Here is a 19,713-nt window from a genome sequence, read left to right as displayed (position 1 = left end):
AGAGTCATCCTGTCTCACCCCTCAGAAGGGCTAGCCACAGCCCAGAGACGCCTTCCCCGCCAGGTCGGGAGCCACAGGCGGAGCAGCCTAATAGTTCCTAATGTTCTAACACCCTGGCAACTAATGCGCTTTAATTGGACGACTTCACCCCTGAGTCAAGACCTGGGGAACTCTTTGGGATCCTCTGTGACCCCCTCCAGTCCCTTCCTAGCTCCGCCACAGAGCTCAAAGCCACCAAGGGAAAAGTATTGACCTGGTTTTCTACTTTTTAGGAAAGGTCGAAGCAGCTCCGACAAGCGGTTTTATCCTTGACTAACACATGCAAGGCCAAGAAAAGGACGAAGGAGACGCTGCAGGCAGATGGGAGACGATACACAAATGCCACCAAGGCCTGTGACATCTGTCTAGAGCCTGGAGCAGGCCCAGCACCAGTTGTGTAGGAAACATCCCGACGCCTAGAAGCTTCCAGCCGAGGGTTCTCATGGAGGAGACGCCATCTCTGGAGCCTTCTCACCTCCCCTGACATGTCCCGGATGTCACTCGACTGCCAGCTTCCCAGGACTACAGGGAAAGGGAGAGGGCAGTGAGACCAAGCATGGAGCTGGGCTAGTAGGCCTGGGAAGAAGGCATACGGAAACCTAAGGTGAAGAAAGTCCTATAGTGGGAGTGGAGGGGGAGGAGGGAGAAGAGGGAGAAGAAGAAGAGGAAGAAGAAGAGGGGGAAGAGGTTTGAGGAGGGGGAGGAGGGAGAAGAGGGGAGGGAGGGAGGAGGGAGGAAGAGGAAGGAGAAGGGGAGGAGGAGGGAGAGGGAGGAGGAGAAGAAGGAGGAAGGAGGAGAGGAAGAGAAGGAGAAAGAAGAAGAAGAAGAAGAAGAAGAGGGGAGAGAAGAAGGAGAAGGAAGAAGAAGAGGAGGAGGAAGAGGAGGAGGAAGAGGAGGAGGAGGAGGAAGAGGAGGAAGAAAGAGGAGGAAGAAGAGGAAGAGGAGGAGGAAGAGGAAGGAGGAGGGGAGGAGGAGAGGGAGGGAGGAGAGGAGGAATGATAAGGGGGAGGAGGAGAGGGAGGAGGGAGAAGAGGGAGAAGAGGAGGAGGAAGAGTGAGGAGGGGGAGGAGGGAGAAGAGGCAGAAAGAAAGGGAGGAATAGGGAAAACAGAGGAAAAATAGGGAAGAGGGAGAAGAAGAGGAGGGAAAGTCAGGAGGAGGCAGCAGGTCAGGAGAAGGGGGACAAACCATGGGTGAGCATTGTGCATCCTCAGAGCTCATTCCAGTGAAATTCCCTCATCAAACCATTAGAAGGAGCCCAGATGAGAGCAGGAGCCCTGCCCAGGAAGCCCTGTGTGGGTCCAATGGGCTCCAACCTTTCTGCCCAGCGGCACAGTGGGGCAGGCTCCGAAAAGACAGATAGGAAGGTCCGTCTCTAAGTGGCTTCTGATATGGCTGGACACAGCCATGATCACACTCCTCCCCACACTCCTCCCCACACCAGGAGACCTCAGTAACCACCGCAGATTCGGGCAGCTGGTGTACGGCTCAGCCCAAGGTGTCGGCGGCATCCCCTGTGATGGATTCTGGTTTAACAGCTTTTAAAAACAAGCAGAGGAGAGCCAGGCGTGATGGATGAGTGCAGGAAGCACGCTCATTCAGAGATGATTTATGGGATGTCGCCTGTTGTGCTCATGGGACGCGGCTCGAGGGTGGGGGCCTTGGAGATGGATGTCTTCCAACGTTTAGCACTTGTAGGGTGCCAGCAGCTCAACCGCAAACATGCATGCTCCGCCCCAGCCCGCAGGGCCCCAGCCTCAGTCGCCTGCCGTTCCATCCCAGGGGCACAGAAGGCAGGTGGAAGACTTGACGCTCCCCTCCCTGGCTCCTGAGCCTAAGCAGCTCTCCCGTCTTGAAAACATCCGGAGAAGGAACACTGGTCACAACCTCTGGTCCCCCTGAGTGACACTGACAATGGATACAAATATGGCTGGGAGGACCTGAGAACTTGGGGACAGCAGAAGGGACGAGGCAAGGTGGCACATCTGCTGTACTGGTGGGTGACAGACGTCTCCTTCCAGCATGTCTGACGGACCCCTGCCCACAGACTGGCCACTGCAACACCTCATTTTGCAGAAAATTAATGTCCGCCCATGCTTTATAATAAAGGCTTGGGAATGGCTGCACGGTAAGATCCAAATTGGCTCCGTGTTGGAAGGGCTGTGCTTTTAAATAAGACCTAAAGACAAGGTCCTGCCTAAAGACGAGAAATGCAGAGGGCAGGGTCGAAGGCAGGAGGAAATCATTTCTTCTCCTGTCGCCCCTTGGACAAGGACATGTTGGCAGTGGAAGGGATCACACTAAGTGAGCTATCTGGCGAAGCTGTTCCCGGAACTGTGACCCAGCTCTGTTCAGCCATAGGCTGCAGCACATTCTTCCAGTCCAGGTTCTTCATCTCTGACCTCAAAACCACTCTTAAGGAGAAGCTCTTCTCCAAAGAGTCAGAGCAGGGGATTCTCACACACTGGCAGCAGGTTTGACATCACAAGGCATCATTCTGGTGTGTAACGTGTGTGTGTGTGTGTGTGTGCATGTGTGTGCGTGTGCATGTGTGCGTGTGTGTGTGCGTGTGTGTGTGTGTGTGCGTGTGTGTGTGTAGGAGCCAGCAGCCTGATGGGTTTGACATCACAGGACATCGTTCTGGTGTGTAACATGTACATGTGCGTGTGTGCATGGTGTGTGCATGTGTGTGTGCATGTGTGCATGTGTGTTTGTGTGTGTGTAGGAGTCAGCAGCCTGATGGGTTTGACATCACAAGGCAAGGCATCGTTCTGATGTGTAACGTGTATGTGTGCGTGTGCGTGTGTGTGTGTGTGTGTGTATGTGTGTGTGTATGTATGTGTGTGTGTATGTGTGTGTGAGCACGCTCGTGCATGTGCGCATGTGCGCATGTGCAGGAGTTAGCAGCCTGACAAACTAGGCCACTCATCCACGTTTCTGACCTGACAGTTCTGTCAGAGCTGCTGAAAAGACACGCAGGTTAGCCAGGCCACCTACAGGAGGCTGGGACACACCATCTTCTTTTAGAAGATGGGCTCCCTGTGAGTCCACAGCCCCCTTGCCTTCACCCCACAGGAAGGACAAGACTTAGATGTGCAGCTGTCAAAGCTACCTTCCAAACCCACCGAGGTCCGAATGTGAGTGTGTTGGGCAAAGTTCTCCATGTAAAGGCTCCTGGACTTCCCAGGTCCATCCTGGGCCACTGGGCTTTGTGCTTTCAGTTTTAATGACCCCAAAGAGCGACCTTGCTGGGCACAATGGTTCTCTGAAGCCCAGGAAGGTGAATCTGGGCCAGGCATCCTCACTCGGGGGTAGAGTCAGGAGCTCCAGCATCCAGCAGCAGGACACTAGAGCTCGCCCGAGGCCAGCTGCAAGACCCAGTCCCTCTGAGGCTCTCGGGAGCCACAAGCCATGATCTTAGAGTGACAAGGGGACACTGAGGACCTCCCAGCATGGCTTGGGTCACTGAACAGGGACATCTCAGTCAGCACAGGACAAGAGTCAGCTCAAGCTTGGTCCAATATCTACCTCTGGTCCAGTCCCAGGCCAGACTGCTGACCCTACAGCAGCCCTGAACTAACCCCGGCTTCAACTCTGACCTCCCTGCCTTGGCCCTCACAGGAGGCAGCACTGTCCTCATCTCATCAGGCTTGAGCCACAGCAGAGGAAGCCCCTGACTCAGAACCCTTTAGTGGCTGCCTGTTTTAACAGATTACAACCCCACCCTACCCCCGCCCCACCCTACCCCCGAGGCCTCGGACCCCAGCCCCTGGGCACTGGATCCATCTGCACTCTGCCCACTTCCCACTCAGCCATTCAACTCTGACCTTAACCCTCCATACCCATCTTCTAAATGCTTCCACACATCCCTACCTGGAGCATCAGCATCACAACCTGTCCCTGCACGAACAGCGGCGCCTCCGTTCCCCAGCATCGGTCAGTTCAGCACATCCCATTTGTCCCCCTCGGCCTCTGCACCCCTGGACGTTACTTATAACACACAGCAGCTTGTTCCCCAGCCCAGCCCACTCCCCATCTACAAGCTTACAAACTCCACGAGGGACTTTTTCCTGAGCTCATCAGAGATGCTCGGAGGCAGGCAATCCTCCATCTACCATGGGCTGCATCCAATATCCTGAGAAATGGGAGGACACAATGACTGCGCCCAACCTCATGAGTTTCATCGCTCGCCCACTCAGCATGCTGCCTCCTCTTTCCCCTCATGACCACGTGGTCAGTCAGAACTGCAACGGTCCAACGTCAGCTTGTTACAGAAACGTCAGCTTGCTACAGACCTCTAGCTCAGGAGAAGGTCCAAGCTCAAAAACCCAAGTACAGTGTCTGCTGAGGGCATATCCCTCTTGTGCACATTGTAGAGACAGTCACGTGATTATGTGACTGATAGTCACGTGATCACAATTGATAGTCACATGATCACAAAGATTGGGGCTACCTTGCTGAGTGATATACAGGGAAGTCTCTGGACCAGTGAGCCTTGTACAAGAAGAAAACCCCAGGGAAGAGAGCTTCGGTCAGTCATGAGGGGACAGTGTGCGTGTCCCTGGAGAGGCATCAGTACCATGCAGAATTCTTACCCACAGACTCTGCAGAGGGCTCTGGAGAAGCCGCCCCCTGCCCTGTGTTCCTACTACACGCTTGACCCAGTAAAATCTGTCACTGGGGAGCAGAGAAATGAGTCATCAAGAAAAGACACTTGCTACCCAGCTCTGTCCTGAGCTCCCTCTTCAGAGCCCACAGGATGGGGTTGTCCTAGAAGTTGTCCTCCAACCTCCACACAGCTTGAAGTATTTTCTAGCTGGTGCATATGCAGGCAGGCCAGGAGGATGGGTCTCCCTAACTTCCCAGGAAGAAAGCATAGAAGCACAGTCCCCAGGGCCCTCACAGCCCTCTCCTGTGTGTCATGTATCATAGAACCTATGTAGCATTTTCTTGGGGTCTACAAACCAGCTTAGGGAATGATCAAAACTTAAGAGGCCCCAAGCCCTGTAGCTAGTATGGAAGACAGATGAAGTCTTGCGGGTTGAATCTGAAACCTCTAAGTGTGACACTGGCCCTGGTGGCTCCTGTCAGAACCTGTTGCTCAGCCTGACGGACAGGGAATCACCCGTCACCTCGGTGGCAAGATGGAGGCCCATGCTGCTCACTGGCTTGAGGGCAGCCTGGACATTATGTTGGATGATCAGATCCCCAGACCTGGCCAGTTATGCATCTCATATTGACAACCCGACAGGAGCAGACCACGAAGCTACTCTCCTCCCCAGACTAAGTTCCCCTAAATGTGCTGATGAATGTCAGGACACAGAGAACAAAGTCAACGGCCATGCTTTCCTGGGGGCCTGGGGACTCGCTTTGACTTAACCAACTCGTAGAAGCCACGAAGACGCAATGAACCGCAAACATAGTCATAGGACACCCTGCCACTGCCTCCCTGCGCAACGCCTTCCGGAAGCTGAAGTGGTCTTATTAGAGTGACTCTCACCGCAAACTCGGATGCCAAGGCAGGAGCAGGGGAGTCTCGCGGCCTTACCTGTTGGGGTGCTGTCTACTTTCCGCCAGGGGCCCGTGCAGGACCTGATGAGGCTTCCTTAGTATGGTGTGTGTGCGCCCAGGCAGAGCGGGATCACCAAAGAGCGCTAGGTTCTCACAGGCAGCTTTTCAACCTGAAGGGAAGGAAAAAGGGATAAAACAAAAATAAATGCTCTGCCTTGGAAATAACCCCTCCCCTTTAATATAAAACAGATGCTGGCAAGAAGCCAAAGGCAAAGGGGCAGTAGTGGAGGGCCTGCCACTAGGGAGTCACTCACGTGGTCCCCGCCCCCATCCACTGAGCACCTAGGCTCTGCCGCTTCCTCTGACTCCCCAGGACCACGGACGCTTGTCTCCCACCAGCTGTTCCCCGCCTTCTCCCACGGCCCCTTCCAGCCTCAGTTCCTGTCTCCTCCGGCTTAGACTCTAACCGGACACGACACATACACACCCCACAGACACCTTGTCCCTCTCTTTCAATAGGAATGGTCAGATCACGTCTCCACTTTAGCCACAACCCTTGTTAGAAACATCCAACATTGCTTTGATGACCTTGGTGAACTCAGCCTACGGGAGTTCACAGTTCACAGGATTTGAGATCTAAGAAAGAAAGACCAGGTGACAGACAGAGCTAAGGCAATCATAGGTGGTCTTGTGGTAAATCTCCCTCTGCCTATAGGATTCATGAGATCTGGAACCTCTCCTAGGGCACTCCCTCATCCCCGTAGTCAGGGCCTCTAGGATATTCCTGTATATGCAGGGTAACTGTCCCCGACGCCCATAACACACCTTGTGTCCATTGTCACACAGGGCGTGCACCCTCTGTAATTGCATAGCTTTCTTCCCCGCTCCAACCCCAGAAATTCTGCACATGCCACTTTTCCAGTAAAACCATTCAGGGACAGAAGACTCGATAAAAATCTTCACTATCCCACACCCGCCCTGGCCATGCCCCACCAAAATCCTCAGTCTTGTTTTGTTTTCTTTGACCCAGGCTGAGTGGGAGAAAACCCAGCAACCTGTCCACCATGGGGGCTTGTTTCCTCCTCTCTGCTGTGTGAAGCGCCATCCATCCCTCACCCACTGCACAGAATACCACAGAACACAGGCTGGGGGCACGCAGCCACGCAGCCACGCAGCCACGCAGCCATGCAGCCACGCAGCCACGGCTTTTGTAGGCTTGTGGGGTTGTTACTCTCATACTCCACTCAGGTAGCCCCCACCACAACATCAGAGGAGTGTGGAGGGTGGAGTTGGAGAGGAGCCAGGCCAGGGCTGGCTGAGAGATGGAAGAGAGGAGTTAAGTGCCTACTCTCCACAGGGCCCCAGGGTCAAGGCCACCGTCTGCTACTCCTGTTGTCAGCAAAAGGGGTCTCATTTGTGGGGGCGGGAACTGAGCTTTCCTCACCCTCTGAAGCATAGTTATCGTGCCCCACTATGTGCGGTGTGCATCCCTACTGTGTGCTGAGTATGCTCCCACTGTGTGTTGAGTGTGCCCCCACTATGGGGGTGTGCACCCCGACTGTGTGTTGAGTGTGCCTCTCTGTGTGCTGTGTGCACCCCTACTGTGTGCTGAGTGCGCCCCCACTGTGTGCTGAGTGTGCCCCCACTGTGTGCTGAGTGTGCCCCTACTGTGTGCTGTATGTGCAGAGTGTAGTACTGTGTCCCCACATTTGAGCTGGGCAAGCTCATGATCCAGCTGAGGACTACACATGGAGTGTCTAAGCCTGACCCCATGGTCTGCTAGCATCCTCAGGCTCCTCCTCTCTGAAGCTGCAGGGAGGGTAAGTGGGAAACTCTTAAGTCCCCATGATGTCCCCTGTACACATATGTGCATGTACCTCTAACTCCAGGAACGTGAAGTCATTAAAGTGTGAAGGGTTATAGCTGTCCACTGTTGGCAAAAGAACCTCTCTCTCTCTCTCTCTCTCTCTCTCTCTCTCTCTCTCTCTCTCTCTCTCTCTCCATGGTAAGCAAAAGCCATAATACCCCAAGACTGTAGAGAAAGAGCCTGCAGAGAAGCCTGTGGCAGGCTTTTCCCAAAGTCCCCAAAGCTACACACGGCTCGGTGGGCTGGGGACACCACTAACTCTTTATAAATTAAATATTACCTGAGAAAATGGCTTTATTTATAAGATTCCAGATGAGAAGCAGAAAGGAGCCTCTGTATGTGTGTGTGTGGGGATGCGGGTGCGCGTGTGTGTAGCATCAGGGAGGGGTTCCTCACTCTGGATGTGGAGGCAGGAAGATCAACCAACACATTCACACTCACAAGCATACACACACACTCAAACATGCACACATACTCATGCACACACATGCTCTCACACATGTGCGCATGCACACAGGTGCACTAGCTTGCATGCACACACACATACATTCCTTCTCAAGGCATATACACAGGCACACATGTACATGCACACATTCACACAGGCAGTGCTCACAATGCTCTCACACACATGTGCACACTCACACATACACATGCTCACACTTACACATCCATGAGCACATGCACCCGCTCACACACAGGCACACACACACACATTTCCACACACCCACACACACATGCACACAATGCATAAACACAGGCACACAAACACACACACACGCACACACGCACTCATGCATGCACATGCAGAGTATGGCCCACAGACCAAGGGCCAACAGGAGTGTTTAAGATGATGACTGAACCCAGAAAGCACGGCTCAGTGGGCTTCTAACCCAGAGGAAAGCACAGGAAAGCACGACACAGCATGACAGCCATATTTCAGTAGTAAAGAAACGGGGAAATGCAATATTCCAAGAAAATGAGCCGTCGCCACCTCCTCCTCCCGTTTTTAAATGGCTCTTGCGAAGCTGGCTTCACCCTTCACTCCCCTCGTGCCTTATAGATCCTGTCTCCTGGTTTATTATTCTGACGTGTGGTGGGAGTCTGACAGTGTTACTGCGGCTCCACTTCTTCTTTTAATGCCAGCCTGTTTTAATAATACAGTGTACCTTTTGGTTTGGTGAAATGAGACATTATTCCAGTCACCCAGCGGCAATGGGACGGGCCTTATGTAATTTACGTGTTCTCTGCCTGCCGCGCTGTGTTTAACACTCCCAAAGCGGAGGGCTGTAATTTGGGAAGCAATTCTCCCCAAGGTCAGGGGAACAGTTCCTGAAGGGAAGGCTGGTGGTTGTCTGACCTGAGCTCAGCCTGCGAGCCCGGGAGCCCGGGAGCCCGGGAGCCCGGGAGCCCCAGCTATGAGGCTAGACCCAGCAGCAGCAGGAGGACTCTGCACCTTACGTCATAAGTGGCCCTGATAAAAACAAAAACAAAAAAGCACACCAGCCCAGCTATGGCCGAGTCACCAGGCTTCTGCGGTTTAAGCCATTTTTAACGAAATAGAGATGTTCGGGTCTCCCGTTGCCAAAGCTGCCCAGCGAATTCATCGCTTTACTTTGTTTTTTTTTTTTTGTTTTTTGTTTTTTGTTTTTTTTTTTTTTTTTTTTTTTTCCGGGGCTGGGGACCGAACCCAGGGCCTTTCGCTTCCTAGGCAAGCGCTCTACCACTGAGCCAAATCCCCAACCCCGGTGCCCAACTTTTTATGTGGTTGCTGGTATCTAAAATCAGCTCCTCGTGCAGCTCCTTATGCTTCGACGGCAGCACATCACCTAACGAAGAGCCTCAGCGGTCTCCCGGGTCCCCACTCTGCGATGACGGGGAGCCTGACGTGGCAGTCCGGGTCTGCCGTAGGCACACCAAGGGACTGCTGATCACCTAGCACCCATGTTCTGACCCTTCCAGAAAGCACCTCCATGAGTCCCTCCTATGCTGGGGATGAAGGAACATCACAGGGACATGTCCCCAGAAGCTTACAGTAGAGACACAACAGCCAGCCGACTACCACAGTGGAGGTGGACGAGCTTCGAGGCGGAGGAATCGTCCTTTGTCACACCTAGGGCCTGGCATAAGACAAGTGCTATATCGAGACATTTGAGCAACTGGCAGAATTAAATGTCAATGAGAGAGACGGGGAAACCACCACGCGCGTGGGGGAGGGTGTTCTGGCTTCCCAGATGGAGCTGGTGACAGACCCCAGAGGGGGATGGGGGAGAAGGGGGAGGAGAAGAGGAGAGGAGGAAGAGGAGAAGGAGGGGGAGTAAGAGGAAGACAGGAGAAGGAGGAAGAAGAGAAGGGGAAGGAGGAGAGGAGAGGCAGGGCAGAGGAAGAGGCAGCAGGTGTCAAATGAGAAGGCCACAGGGAAGTGTCTTTCTGAGAATACAGAGATGGGACACCACTGGTATTGGACAAAGCAGAGACGGGGCCGTCAGTGTGAAGTCAGGAACCAGATCATAGCACCTTGAAAGCCACACCAAGGACTTTATGAAGTCACTTGGAGAATTTTTAAGCGGGAAGCTATGCAGATTTGTCTTAGGAGTACATGCGTCCTGATGTCCGGGAGGACCCTGCAGACAAGTGAAAACAAGACAGGAATCTCAATTGACTGCTCCGGGCAATCAGATGAGACATGTAGGCTTGCTGAAGGGCAAGGTTGAAGCCAGGGGACATGGCCAGCAGTGGACACAAGATTAGTACAAGCCACTCCATAGCCTCTCAGTAAAGTTGGGGGCCTTAGGATGTCAGGGAAGGTTACCTTGGGAAGGGTTCATTGCGTAGAAATGTCTTCCAAGTAAAACTTTCCATCTTAGCGTTCTAAGGATATGGGATGAAACTCATTCTGCAGGAAAGCTCCTTAAGCTCACAAAGCAAATAATTCAATAGCTTCAGGAAGTCCATGAAACTGAGCAGATTCACTAAGTCCCTCCCACCCAAGCAAATACAAACAGTGTATGTCTGACAGATACTCTCACACTAGCTGAACCACACAGAAGAAACAGAGTTTGGCCAAGTTACCTGTAAAAGTCTCAGACCATCTAAACTGCCTGAAAGAGGCACACCCCTCCCCCCCAACCTGCTGGGGTGCCTTCAGCTTGTGCAGTGTATTTCAAGTCTCCAGCTTTCCTGGGCTGTCACCCATGCTGGGGTCGGCTTTGGTGTCACAGCTGTCTTTGACTCAACCCTGTTCCTGTAAGTAACCCCTCACCAATAGTTCTGTAAGCAAAGGCAATATAATTCATTGCTTTATCAAGTTGGTCTTGATGATAGCCAGATTTTGGTCTGCTGTTGGCTCCCTTTCCAGGGTGAGCAGACATTTGTTCAGGTCTCTCTAGGAATAGTGTACCACAACAGGGCCTCAGTGGAGCCATTGTTATCTTTCTCCTCTTTACAATGTTAAAAATAGCATGTGTCCAGCAGGTAGGTGGACAGTGAGCTCCAGGTCAACCTGGTTGTGTAGAAATCCTGGATTTTTTATTTGTTCATTGAAAGGTTAATGTATTTCAAGGCCTGTGAAGCTGTAAAGACTGAATCGCCCTGAAGTGACATAGAAGTAGCTAAAGTGGTTGTGTGCTAAGACCTAAGGTTTAAGGAAGAGGTCTCCCTGCTTTGTGGGCCATGGTAACCAGCTTACAGGAAGGCTGTGTGATTCCAAATCTCTACCGTCTTTGTCCCCCACCTCCCAGCCGGGTCATCTATGCGAACAAGGGATACAACAGGTAAGGAAGATGCAAGCTCAGGTCTCTGAAGATAACATGGCTCCTGTGCGGCTCTCGACACTTCATGGGACCTTCACCAGCTCTACCGAGAGACCACACGGGCAGGAGGAAGCTAAGAGTCCACTGTAAACAGTATAGGAATTAACATCCTTGTCATGGGCTGGCTTCGGACGCCTCCAGCCCACACACACTGGCAGTGGGACATCATTGAGATACATTGAGCTATTTTTTCTTAAAAAAAAAAAAAATAGCAACATAAGCTAAACTGTTTGCAGGTTCCAGAACCCCAGAAACTTGAGAGCCAATAAATGACTGTTACTTTAAGCCATCGTGTTTGCAGGTAACGTGTTGCGGGGTGAGAGTTAACTAAGAGTTTATGGAAAACAGAAACACTGGCTGAAGCTGCAGATGTGGGCAGAGCAGCCAGCGAGAAGGTGGTGGAGACGGCAGAGATGAGCTACGATCACAGCTGAGACTCTAAGGAGCTAGTGGGTAGGGCAGTCTTGCACAGAGGAGCACGGTGTCTCAAAGGGAGAAGGAGACGACAGAGAAACGCAGAATCCCAGGACAAGGGCATTTCCAGAGGAGGGCATCTGCTGTTGCACAGGTTAGAGCAACAACCAGGCGCCCTCTCACCCAATAGTGACCTTGTGCTCTTTATCAGCTGAGGCCCCTTCTCCTCCATCAGACTTTCTTTAGAGCTCTTCTCTGACAACTAAGGCTAACCTTCGCCCCCAAGTTCCTTGCTCACTGCTATTGTATTTCGGTGTTCTGCATCACTCCAGCGGGTCTACAAAGGCTGGGGAGTTTGGTACTGCAAACACAGTGCCTGATATGGTCTAGGTTCTCAGTGCTGTGCCTGGGGATGGATAGATGGATCAATGGATCGATGGATCAAAGGATGGGTGGGCAGATGGATGGGTGTGTAAATAAATCAAAGGTGAGTACATCAGTGGTTAGGTGGGTAGACCGATGAATGGGTGGGTGAATCAATCAATCAATCATCCACTCAATGGATCAAAGGATGGATGGATAGATAGATAGATAGATAGATAGATAGATAGATAGATAGATGACAGAGCAATGGTTCGATGTATAGATGGATGGACAGACAGAAGATTGATGTCTAGATGGATAATTGGATCAACAGATCTATGGATTGATAGAAAGACAAAAACCTTAAACTTCAACTAGTAGCCCAGGTCAACTGGTGGACAAGCCATTTCACTCCTGGGCATGCATCTCTTCTCTCTCTCTCTCTCTCTCTCTCTCTCTCTCTCTCTCTCTCTCTCTCTCTCACACACACACACACACACACACACACTGGTGCTGTTTTGATGTAGAGAAGCCCAGGTGGGATAGCAGAGGATGCGAGGAGGGGGAGAAAAGCATGAAGTTGATCCTGACAGGCTCTCGCTGTGCTAAAAACAGGCAAAGAGTCTGTGGGAAACTCAGGCAACACCCTGCTTCCTTCAGGAATTCAACAAAGACAGACAGCCTGTGCCCAACTGTACCAGGCAGCAGGGATTGAGAGTGTATCCTCTGTTGCCCTCAGCAGTGCAGGGTCAGGTGGGGTTACGGACAGCCAATGGCATGGTAGGACATAATGGTCTACAGGGTAAGGCCGGGAGGCTAACCAGGCTCTACCTGTCCCTGCCTGCAAGGCCCCAGGCACAATGCATATGGAAGAACATAGCCTTTCCACCACACAGCGGTCAAGCATCACCCTTTGCAGTCACCTGCAGTGGGCCAGGCTGGCGAATGCACCTCAGAGTACATGCACGCCTTTGGTAGGCCCACAAGGAAGGGGCTGGGTGCACTGAATAACTTTCTGAGTGAAGGAGCATCAGAGCTGTAAGCCTACACATCCATGTGGCCTGCCTGAGCCATGGAGATGTCAGGCCCACACAGCTGACCACCTCACTACAGAGCCCTGCCGGAAGCCCCAATAGGCCAGGAGGAAGCAAACCCTAAGGGTAGGGTGGGGAGTCATCCTGTGGGGAGTCATCTTGGCCAGAAGCAGGATTGAAAACTAGCAATGGGCACCTAGAGAACTACCTTGGACAGGGGTAGGTCTATTTCTTGGAGAGAAATGGACAGGGGTACATCAGGTGCCTAGCTGAGCAGGAAGTGATTAGGTGGGGTGGGAAGAGAGGCTGGATTCGGGGAGGCCCACCCTATTTCTGAGCAGTAGCAGCCTATAAGCATTTTTATTCTGAAAATGGAAAGTTACTGTGTTCCTGATGCTAACCCCATGCTTGGTTCCCAGCACCACCATGTTCTCTGCTCCTACTCAGGGGCTGCCATGCCGACCTGGATTTCTGTCAAGCTCTGTGCCTACCCAGGGGCTGGAGATGGGAAACTTGTTGGTTTTATTCTTGGGTGCAGAAGTGCGATATGGGACATGGGAGGTGGCAGTCTGAGGCCAGGAGAGAGGCACAGAGAATCTGGGTACATCAACAGGAGACAGAGGGAGATGACAGGGGACTCTTGGGAATTAGGGAGGGGTAACTGGTCCTTGGCAAACTTGAGGGCAGGAGGATAAGATGGACAAGAAGATGGGGGAGCAGATGCAAGAGGGCATAGCAAGAGTGGAATTTGGGGTGCAGAAAGGTGGGAGGGGAGGAAGGAGTGGGGGTATCCAGGAGTGAACACACAAGAAAGTCCTGGGGGTGGGGAGTGGAGGAAGTGGGGAGAGAGACGACATGGCATGAGGGTGAGGGAGGGGTACACTGGAAGGGTGTGGAGTTCTGGGCTTGGAGGCAGGGAGCAGGGAGGTGCCCAACCTACAGATTCTCCCTGGGGGCAGATTGTGGGGACCCCACACGCAGGGTAGAAGTTTGTTTCCACTGTGAATAGAAGATAGCATTCAGGGACACTAAGTAGCCTCATCTGAGACATTGTAACTAGAAGAGATTACCACTTGAACAGATTCTGAACTTTAGAAAAACCAAACCGAAATGAGAGTGTGTTCAAGGGAGTCCCTGTGGTGACTGATAAGAAGGGCCCAAGGGAGTTCAAAGGTAGAGTCGAAAGCCAGTGGACTAGCTACAAACTCTCTCCAGACAGATAGGTACGAAACTTTCCCCTTGCCCCTCTTTTGGGTCTTGAGTCCCCAGTTGCCCTGAATACCCTTCTCCCCCCCCCCCGACTTCTGCCTACAGCCTGACTGCATTCCCTGGAGGAATTTCTCAGCTGCTCCCAACCTCTCTGCACACAGCCCAGTCTTGCAGCATGCACATTAGGGAAATGGCTTAAGACAGCAGTGTGCTTTAAGAATCATTGCAAGAGACACAGTGACATTTGCGGTGCACAAGTGCTCAGAAGAATTCCCAGGCAGGCCTGCTCTGCCCTGCCCTAGAAGAATACTAGTCAGCAGAAGGAACGGGTCCTTATGTAGACACCTCACAGATCCTCTGGAAGAAGAAGGGAATGGGGCATCTGTCAGGGAGGTGAGGCAGAAGCAGCCTGCATGAAGATCTTGGGGTAGCATTTGTCCTTAAACCTTCCCAGTTAATGACCCTTTTCTTGACACCTGGGCACAGCTGAGCAACACAAGCATCCTCCTCAGTGGCATAAGGTTGTCAAAAGTGTCAAATGCTTGCCTGTATCGCATGGGACCTTTGAAGATGGGGTTCCCCAAATAGAAAGACAAGGACATCTTCCAGGTGACTTGGTTACACCTATACAAGGACCTGGACGATAAACATCAACACCCTGAGGCTGCTGAGCCTTCTAATGGGAGAGTCAACCCTAGGACTTAACCAGTTCCTCTACGGAAAGCGGCCATGGACAGCTATATGCAGCATTGAATGCTTGAGTGGAGAGTCACGCCCCGGTGGGTTTTCAAACTGGCACTAGTGGAAAGGCCCCACCATGGGGCCTGTACCTTTTCTCATCAGTTCCTGAACTGAGGAGATAGGGAAACAGCATGGAGGTCTAGAACAGCATACTCATCCCAGTTCCCCTTGTCTGTGAGTCCAATCCTGGCCTCTCCCTGGTTGGCACGAACAACAGGCAAAGAGATAAAAGCAAAGCATGCATTGGATGGGGGTGTTGATAGGATCTCTCTGATGTGTTCACAAGGCACAGCTGTCCCTCGTCTGCTGGTGGAGCACAACAGTCTCCCCAGAAGCCACCACGAAACACCTGGAGTCTTCCCAAGACCTCCCTAGGTCTGGGGAGATGAACACAGACCTCCAGAGAACTTTCTCTGGCAGTGATGAGGCCCTGTTCTTAGCCTGGCTTTCATTGGGACCGACAGATGTTTGGCAGGGGGCTGGAACAGCTGGGTTATAGAGCAGGTAGGGTGGAACTCTGTCGACTGCATTCCTATCCATCGAATGTGAAGTGTGGGTCACGGCCCAGCAGAGAAACTGTCCAAGCCCAGTTGGAGTCTGAGCTGTGTAGTCTACTCTGTGGCCTAGAAGGTCCTGTTCTGCTATCTGCCATAAAAACTCGTTTTCTTTCTAAGACACGTCTGATTCCATTTTAGAACCCAGCACATGAATTGGGCGTCATGGAATTATCCATGGCATAAGGAAGACCCCCCCGAGGGTCAGCACAGCTCAGGGAGGCAGGGAGCACACATCAGGATGAGTTGGGAGCAGGGCATGCTGGAGAGATGGATGAGTGTATATTGCTCTTATAGAGTTCAGTTCCTAGCACCCACATCACCTATTTCACAGCCTCCTGTAACTCCAGCCCCAGGGCATTTGATACCCTCTGACCTCTGGGTGCCTGCACTCATGTGCACATATCTACACATAGATACACATGCATACACAATTAAAAATAAAATAAGTCTTTTGTGGTGGTTTAAATTAAAATGGCCCCCATAGAGCCATAGGGGATGGCACTATTAAGAGGTGTGGCCTTGTTGGAATGGGTGTGGCTTTGTTAGAGGAAATGTGTCACTAGGAGGCAGGGCTTGGAGGACCACATACTCAAACCACACCGAGTGTGGCACTCATTTCTGCTGCCTGTGGGTCAAGATGAATTCTCAGATCCTTCTCCAGCCTGTCTGTCTGCATGCCACCATTCTTCCCACCATGATGATAATGGTCTAAACCTCTGAAACCGTAGGCCAGCCCCCAATTAAATGTTTTCCTTTATATGAGTTGCCAAGGTCGTGGTCTCTTCACAGCAATGAAACTCTAAGACATCCTTACAAAAGATGAGGGTGAAGCTACCAGAGATATTGATCTACCTATCCATATACTCATCTATCCATGTGCCCATTCATTTACTCACCTGTCCATCCACTAACTACATAGCTGTCCATCCACCCATTCAACTACAATCTATATACCCATTCATCCATTCATCTACCTACCTACCTACCTACCTACCTACCTACCTATCCATCCTGTCTACCCATTTGCTTACCTGTTCATCCATTCACCAGTCTATTCAACTACATATCTATTCATCCATGCATTCATCCATGCATGTACCCATCCACACATGCATTCATCCATGCATGTTTTCACCCATTCATCCATGCATCCATCCACCCATGCATGCATTCATGATCCCATCTGTGCATCCTCACATCCAGTCATCTGTCCATGCCTCCATCCACCCATGCATGCATGCACACATGCACTCATGCACTCATGCATCCATACATTGGTATATCTGCCCATGCATGCATCTGTCCATTCATCCATCCATTCACGTATCTATCCATCCATCCATGCACTCATGCATCCATCCATGCCTCCATTGCAATCATTCATGCATCTATCCATGCACTTACTTATTCATTCACTCACCTGTTCAACCGTTTACCCACTCCTCTAACTGCATATCTACTCACCCACCTATCCATCTGTCCATTCATCTACAAACCCATCCTTCCAACTACATGTTTGCCTACAGTATATCCATCCATCTATTTACCTAGTCACATGCCCACCGTCTACTCACACCTCCAGCTACTGATCCCACACACCCTCTCATCTACCCACTAGCCATCTAGCCATCTAGCCATCTATCCAGTCATCTGTGGAGTAACCCCGATTAGTGTAGAAGATTCTCAGAACCTGGGGGGGGGGCTGAACGATAGAGCATCCACACATCTTGGCTTGTGTCAGACAAACTTGGACCAAAGTCTTAGCTCCAGTTTCACTGTGCCTGTCTCTCAGTGTCAGATTGCTTGCCCATAAAAGTTTTATCACTGGGCTACTAAGAGAAACAAGATCATGTTCATGGAATACTTGGTTTAGTGTCTGGTCCGCGATGAACACCCAATATGAAATGGCCTCTGTGTCTAGATCGCTCCCAGCACTGTCACCACTATTGCCGTCGGAATTAGCCTACGCCCCGCTTCACTGTGGAGACAATGATCATAGAACCCTGATCTTCCCCAGCATCGTGGCCTTTGCTGTGCTATTTTGCAGTATTTTACCCCCAAAGAGCCAAGTCTCTTTTCCTACCCTGTGCGAATCTGGGCTCAGCCGTATAATGTTTTTGGCTAACGAGGCCCTACGCCTGGGCAGGAGCAGCCTTACATGTTTCCAGTTGTTTATTGCCCTGTGGTCCAGAGGCCAATGACACAGCTATACACAGCTATACCCTGCCCAGTGTAGAGCCACTAAACTGACGTGTAGACCTATAGAGAATTTGCCACACGGCCCGCTTACCCCAAGCAGCCCTCAGAGCTGTGGATGCTCTGTGAGTACCAATCTTGTAGGGAACTCAAACACCCCAACGAATCATCCAATCGATAAATGAACAGATGAACTGAACAAACATCTCAGAAGAAGTACAAATGGCCAACAAATAGATGGGAAAAAGAAGTCCAGCATCCTCAGCCATCAGGGAAATGCAGATCAAAGCTACACTGAGAGTGTCCCTTGGCTCAGTTAGATGGTTATCATCAGTAAATCAAAGAGCAGGCACAGATGAGAATGGGTGGGGCAGGGAGGACTCGCCCCATGCCACAGGTGGGAATCTCCACGAGGCTGCACCAGGCTGCATGGGGCTGCATGAGGCGGCATGGGGAAACAGCGTGGAGGTCACTAGAAACGCCGAGGAAATGAAAAAAATGTAAAACGAGCCACCGTGTGACATGGCTATACTGTTCCTTGGTGCGTCCCAAAAGACTCAAGTCAGCATTCCCAGAGCCTCCTGTACACTTGTGGTCATGGAGGCCAAGACAAGAAAACAGCCTGGATGCCCATGATAGATAAATGGGTAAAGAAAACACAGTAGTATATCTGCACACTAATATTTCATTGTGTCAGAGAGAGAGAGAGAGAGAGAGAGAGAGAGAGAGAGAGAGAGAGCGCACAATTACATCCTTTTCAGGAAAATGGGTGGAAGTGGAGACCACCACTTAAGCCACATAAACCGGATTCAGAAAGACAAATGAGGCACGTTTACTTCCACATGCAGAATCCAGATACTAAGACGAACAGGGATACGAACGTACAAGTGGGGGGAGGGGACCGGCAGGCAGGAGGGGCCCGAGGGACAGGAGCGCGTAGCCTGAACAAAATATGTGCTAAACGTTTATGAAAATGCTGTAATGAAGCCCATTCTTCTGCATGCTATAAAAAAAATTTTAAAACAAAATCCATTAAAATGCCCCCTTCATATCGTAACAGATTACATATTGCCATAATAGTTTAAATGCGTTCGATTGAGCAGACTACATCAGCTCTGCGACACGAACTGTCCTGCGACTCGGAGCTCGGCCTCCCTTAGAAAGCCTTTTGCCAGCCGAGCCTGCCAAACTCCATGTCCCTGTCTTAGCCCTGCCTGTTCACAGAAACACCAAGTGGCATCCCACGCTGTTGGAAAGAGCGACGACCCTGGCGGGGTCGGGGGAGTGGGGGAGGGGGAGGCGGGGCTGGGGAAATGCCTGCCTCTGGTGCTTCTGGTGCTAGAGAATGGAGCGAGCCCCAGTTCAAAGTCCACCTACTCATTTACTTCTAATTCTAGGGAACACGGTTGTCAACAGCTCCGGGGAGGGGCTGTTGGGTGATTCAAGTTTAGAAGCTCTGTGTGGATTGCTGCTAAGAGGAGATTAGGCCTCTGAGGAGGGCGCTGCAGCAGTGCCCCATGGGCACATTAGGGATTCTGAGCAGTGGCTTGCCGTAAATCACTTCCCATTCAGCCCTGCTGCCGAGGGGCTCAGAGGTCGATTTTCCACGGTTATGACAACAAAACCGAAAATTGGGTCAAACTTGAAAGGTATTATCTTCCTCAGAGCTGCTAAATGCACGAGAGTAATGAGGTTGGTTAAGCAATCCACCCTGGCAGCCCCTGAACTACTCAGCACTGATGGGCCAGGTGAGTGGGTGGGCAAAGGTTACCCTGCCACGCCTCCACCTGCCCAGCGAAAGGACCTGTGTGCTCTCAGCTGGGAGACAACATCTGGACCAAGGCTCCCAGAGACCAGTCCCTAGGGGGCCAGTCTTGCTCTGGGTCCCTCCCCAGTCGGTCTGCCCCTGCTTTCAACACAAGCTGGATCCTGGAAGAGCTGGGGTGCTGTGGTGGTCTGCTGATAGCCCAACCT

The 19,713-nt window shown here is 51.7% G+C and overlaps 1 protein-coding gene across 5 annotated transcripts in view; it reads right to left on the bottom strand.

Annotated features, from left to right (window-relative positions):
• Rbfox3 (RNA binding fox-1 homolog 3) overlaps positions 1–19,713 on the bottom strand; it is a 438,537-nt gene that overhangs the window by 328,444 nt on the left and 90,380 nt on the right. For all 5 annotated transcript variants that reach the window (XM_032912140.1, XM_032912143.1, XM_032912142.1 and 2 more), the window contains exon 2: positions 5,587–5,719. The gene's annotated coding sequence lies outside the window, so the exon portion shown is untranslated. The remainder of the gene's footprint in view (positions 1–5,586; positions 5,720–19,713) is intronic.

The sequence above is a fragment of the Rattus rattus genome, chromosome 9 (assembly GCF_011064425.1).
Source record: "Rattus rattus isolate New Zealand chromosome 9, Rrattus_CSIRO_v1, whole genome shotgun sequence".
Lineage (NCBI taxonomy): Eukaryota > Metazoa > Chordata > Mammalia > Rodentia > Muridae > Rattus > Rattus rattus.
The sequence above is the reverse complement of the archived record's forward strand: the minus strand, read 5'-3'. Positions and strand labels throughout refer to the sequence as shown.